Source organism: Carex rostrata, chromosome 7 (genome assembly GCF_964058835.1).
Source record: "Carex rostrata chromosome 7, lpCarRost1.2, whole genome shotgun sequence".
Lineage (NCBI taxonomy): Eukaryota > Viridiplantae > Streptophyta > Magnoliopsida > Poales > Cyperaceae > Carex > Carex rostrata.
The window spans coordinates 10,355,866-10,361,865 of record NC_135924.1 but is presented as its reverse complement, the minus strand read 5'-3'; the positions used below and the strand labels follow the sequence as shown (position 1 = coordinate 10,361,865).

At 36.3% G+C, this 6,000-nt stretch overlaps 1 long non-coding RNA gene across 1 annotated transcript; it reads right to left on the bottom strand.

Moving 5' to 3' along the window:
- Positions 1-1,010: 1,010 nt before the first annotated feature.
- On the bottom strand, positions 1,011-2,151 carry LOC144557638 (uncharacterized). Its single transcript, XR_013512726.1, has 2 exons — positions 1,219-2,151; positions 1,011-1,082 (listed from the first exon to the last, which is right to left on the bottom strand). It is a non-coding gene; the product is annotated as an uncharacterized LOC144557638 (long non-coding RNA).
- Positions 2,152-6,000: the final 3,849 nt, after the last annotated feature.

Here is a 6,000-nt window from a genome sequence, read left to right as displayed (position 1 = left end):
TGAAATTCGGGTTACCGATGGCCTTCACTGCTACAATTTTGTCGTGGACTATCCTAGAGTACGATGACGAGCTGGTCAGAGATGCGAAGCGCAATCTTGCTGCTGACGGCCTCCGCTGGATCACTGATTATCTTGTCAATGCACATTCGGCTGATAATGTGCTCTGTATTCAGGTACAATTTGAGGCTCGACTTCTTATTTCTTTTATCCTTTCAACTTCCTGTTAGTGTTTTTTGGTGTTGTTGTTGTTGTTTTTGACTGGTAGAAAGAGATTACAAGTCCCATCTCATGTTGCACAAATGGAGGTCGAACTCATGACCTCCTAGAAGTGAACTTAATAGGGGTGTAAACGGATCGGATATTATTCGATTTCGTCTGGACTCGAATCCGGAGAATTACTTAAATTATTTGATCCGTATTTGTATCCGAGACTATTTGTATCTGAAAAAATATAACGGATAAGAATACGGTAAGATTTTTAACTATTTGTATCTGACCGTTTACACCTTTAAACGGTTAAACCACAACAAATGTACTCTATGTTCTTAAATGATTTATTAAATTGTATATTCATACTAATGATTTATTAAATTGAATATACATATATATTTTGATGAACAATATAACACTTTGACATAATTAGTAACTAATGTTTTGATAATATGATATATGTTTTGTAACCATTAAACTTATTATGAAAATTATTAAATCTAATTTATGAATGAAAAATTATATTTAGATGTTATTCTTTACTAGAATATACATTAATAATTTATCTTTAATTATTTGAATTATATTCATATACAATACGTATCCGTCCGATATCCAATTCGTATCCGTAGCGTTCAATATCCGATCTATATCCGTATCTGAGACTATCTGTATTCGTATCCGTATCCGTATCCAAAAAATTATAATGGATAAAGATACAGTTTGACCACTATCCAATCCGTATCCGACCGTTTACACCCCTACAGAGCTACTGAGAAACTTGGGATGAATTGAGACTAGAATTAGAAAAGCCTTCTTTGAAGTAAAAAGCATAACTGAATGAATTTAAGCAAAATTGGGTTTTGTAGAAGCTGCATTAATTGCACAACTGAAGGCTAATTCAGTTTGATTGCTTCATTTCGGTACAACTTCAAAAAACTTTTTTTTTTTTTTTTTGGATTTTCCAGGTAGGTGATCCAAAGATAGACCACAGTTGCTGGGACAGACCTGAGACAATGGCAGAGCCACGGCCTCTCCTTTTCATCAACAAGACAAGTCCAGGATCTGATGTGGCCGGTGAAACAGCGGCCGCGCTTGCAGCTGCCTCACTCGTCTTCAAATCATCTGACCCCACCTACTCCGACTCCCTCCTTAAGCATGCACAACAACTGTTTGAGTTTGCTGACAATTATACTGGCATTTATAGTGTTACTTTTCCTGACCTTGCGAAATACTATAACTCCAGTGATTACCACGATGAGTTATTGTGGGCTGCTGCTTGGCTGTACCATGCGACTGGAGACCTAAAATATCTGAATTATGCCATAGATAATGGACAGAAATTTAAGGGTTATGGGGACGCCACCTACTTCAGCTGGGATGACAAGCGCGCTGGCACACAGGTATGTTACAGAGATTACGGTTTTTGTCATTCTGTACTGGTACTGGTGTTATATTTGTACACCAGTATTGGTACAAGAGCACCCAAAGGTACAAATCAACCACAGAAGTACAAAATGATTGGTCGGTTTCCTTTTCTTTTGTTGAATACACCACTGTCCAAGACAACGCCAGGCCAGAACCATAATGCATTGTCTATACAAATTTTACATTAAAAATGACTGGTATCACATCACTTGTTACCTACAACTACTTGTCTGTACAAAATAATCCGATTTATCTCAATTCATTTCATATTTTTCCCATTTAGATAGACAATTTATGAATACAGAAGGATGAAAATCCCTTTGGGGGGTGGGGGTCTTTGGCATATATATATATGGAGATGGCTAAAATGAGCCATGGCCTATATCATGTTGGTGCTCCATAGCTCATTTTAGTTATTTTGAAAATTCAAACAACCGATCCGAACCACTCAACACGATCTCCATATTGAAATGTGCTTGGAGACCAAATTTTACATTTTTTGAAATTTTTTTACTATTTATGAAGCCACTTTGAAAATCACTGATCCGGCGATCCATAAATTTTTACTGTTCACAGTAAAACAGTCATTTTCAAAATGACGTTTGGATGAAACAAAGAATAGCTCAGAATAGCTGCTAATCCTACATTTCAGAATAGCTACTAACCCAACATTTTTAAGGAATAGCGGAATAGCAGCTAACCCGAGCTATTTCTTGTGTTGAGAATAGTTTTTTTTTCATCCAAACGTGAAAAACAAAGAATAGCTCGCTAGGAATAGCTGCTATTCCTGGGTTAGAGCTATTCCCGTGTCATCCAAACGTATAAAACAATTCCAAAAAATATAAAATTTAGTCTCCAAGCACATTTCAATATAGAGATCACATCTAACGGTTCGGATCGGTTGTTTGGAGTTTCAAAATGAAAATATGGCATGAAGTACAAACGCTTGGTGCTCCATGGCTCACCCAAATCAATCTCTCTCTCTATATATATATATATATATTGTGACTGAAGTACAATTTGTGATGTTTTCTGGACTTGAGAACAAATACAATTCTTCTTCGCAGGTTCTTTTATCAAGGGTACGCTACTTTTCTTCAGGCTCATTACCAAATGATATAAACACAGTTCTTGATAGTTATCGAACTGCCGCTGAACGTGTCATGTGCGTTCTTGTGCCGGGGTCCCCCTATTCTACTACTGATAGAACACCAGGTACTTCCAAAAAAAATACAAAAGGAGAAATGTAAGTCTATAGAGCCAACAATCTATAGGTTTAAGCCTCTGAATCGAAAGTTCTCAAGTTCCACCACAGCTTACACACAAAAAAAAAACCACATAAAACCAGAAAACGAAAAATGATGCAAACCTCATTTCTGCAAATACCATATTTATAATTTATAATAAACACTATCCTATATATCTTAGCTAAAATAGAATGCCATTTTTATTCAGGGGGTTTGGTTTGGATTCAAGAATGGAATTCACTTCAGCACCCGGTGGCTGGTTCATTTCTAGCAACAATCTACAGCAATTACATGGCCACAACACAAAAAACTGATATTTCATGCGATCAGAAGACATTTACGGCAGCCGATTTACGTAATTTCGCAAAATCTCAGGTAAGAACCCACAAAATATCAGAGGTTACCCAGCAACCTGTTTCTGTGTTTCTGGTACATGCCATTAGTATATCTAGGACCAGGTCTGATCATTATACAATATAAAATAGATATTGTGCAAAAGAGCCCTGCACAGGACTGATCAGCATATAACAAAATAGCAATTATCGCACTGTGGAACCTGACACGTACAGCATCAAGCTGGTACTGTACAAGTTTATTTTTTTACTTGTGATCCTGTGGCAAAACAAGTGCTTAATTAAGCCTTAAGGCAAGCCTTAAAACAAAATTATATTTAGTTGTTCAAGTAAACAACAGATAAACAGAGACTCCATGTAAATCCTTCACAGGTTTAGCCATTTAGGGTACTTGCTAGATGGTACTCGTCAATATACTGAAAATTATTACATTATCATAACTCTGTTTATTTTCCACTAGGCTGACTACATATTAGGTAACAATCCAATAAAGATGAGCTACCTAGTTGGGTATGGGTCCTCGTACCCACAAAAAGTGCACCACAGAGGGGCATCTATCCCAGCCGATGAAAATCCTGACTGCTCTGACGACACCTGGCTCAACTCACCTAATCGCAACCCAAATGTAGCCATTGGAGCACTGGTCGGTGGACCCTTCTTCAACGATACATATATCGATAAGAGAGACAATGCATTGCAAGGAGAGCCCACCACGACTAGCAGTGCACTTTTCACTGGGTTGTTGTCTGGGTTGGTTTCTTCTTCTACTGCTGTAAAAACCTTTAATTAAATACATTTGTTTGTTCCTCTTAACTATTTACGTAAATATATATTTGTTGTTTCAACTTTTGGATCAATAGGCGGGATGAATTTTGTTTATTTATTTTTGTATGATTGCAACTTGATCTTGAATTTAATACTATTGTATCAAAGTAGTTAAGATCTAGAATTTTTAAGTTCTGGTATAATTCAGATTTATTGCTTGAATCTCTTTGCATTTATCTCCCATTCGGGGTACTAGCTACAGTATTAGTTGTTTGTATTGCTTGAAGTTCTTGACCCATGTTCACATGCACTCAACCTTCACCCTCCTTTTTTTTTTATTTATACAAATATATCTCCTTTAACCATAGCATCCTGTTCTCCATCTCTGTCTTGGCCTCCAGTTCCAAGTAAGAACTTGCTTCATTAATCACCGTTACATAGGCATCAATATGCACCAATTCCAGCATATCAATCAAAGCTCTCCTCACAAATATAGATTTCTGGGTTGATAAACATTTATTTTTCATCGAAAGGAATAAAATTTTTATCAACGAGAAATGCTGCATGAACATAGTGCCTGCCACTAACAATTATTTGAGGACTCTTAACCTTCATCTCATGCTAAAACATAGTTGCATGGCTTCTCTATCTGGCGCAAGAGATACTTGATTTCCTTTTTATTTTTTGGTCCATCATCAACAGTTGTTGTGCTGGTCAGCTTTTTGGGGAGAAAAAATTTATATACCAAAATATTCTCAGAGCTTTCATATGCTAACTAAACTATTGAAAGATACTGATCCCATTGAAACTCAACAACACATCCAGCATATACACCCTTTACAGCAAAATTCCAATTTAAAAAGAGAAGAAAATAATGGCTGAAGGATGCAACCTGCATACACATCTTTGGAGATGTGTAAATGTTTGCTCATGTTTGCACCCCATTTAGGAACTCATTTCCATCTTGCAAGATGTGGCTACTGGCTACAGATTGGGTCCTTCAGCTTCAATTATTTTATTCTTTTTGCAGGAATTTTTTTTATTTCAAAATTACTTATTCCCCCCTCTAAAATTGCATACTTCATATTTGTCGTTAAAAACACAGAATCTCATATTTGCCCTTCTAAAACTTAAAAACCACAGATTTTCCCCTCCAAACCCTTAAATTAGCTTTTTAACCTCATTCTAAATAAATGAATGAAAGTTCTCTCTCTCACATTCCCTCCCTCTCCTTCTCATCAAGGAATGCTAAATGCATAATATAATTTCGAAAACAAAAGAGTAAACAAGTTAAAATATGATCCGAAAATTACATTTTTGCAATATTTGTGCTTGGAAAGGATAAAAGAGTAAATAAGAATGCATTTTTCAGACTTTAAGAAGGAAATAAGTTTGAAGTTCTAGAAGGGGTACTAAATTCCACCTACTATTTTTTATCTCAATCAACCTTCTCGTATTGACAGTTGGAATTAGAAATAAAAAAGAAGGGTCCCTTGGGTTGATTAGGCTTCTCTTTCTCCACTTCCCCTTAATTTAGTGTAGCTCAGGATTTTATTCATTATATATGTTTTGTTAGTACACAAAGCTGCCAGTGCATGTAGATACTGCTAATATTTATTATATTAGAACGAAGCAAGTTGCAATTTTGAATCTGAATTATAAGTCATGCCCTCAAAGCATAACAAGGGCCCCTGGTCGGTATGGTAGAATAAATAAAAAACTGGACGTCTTTGTTTTTTTTTTTTTTTTTACCATTTTCAATTTTAGCATTTGAAAGACCAACCCATTTAATGATATGCTTCATGCAGCATCATACCATACTAATTAGTAAATATCGGATCTGATAGTGCTATGTACTAAAAGCCCTATAAAACCATTATGAGCTTAGTATCAAGTCCACTCAGCAAGCCCATTCGGGATGTCTGTACGAGATCACAACCGACTTACCAGCCTGCGTGACAAGCCCATTCGGGACGTCCGTACGAGATCACAACCGA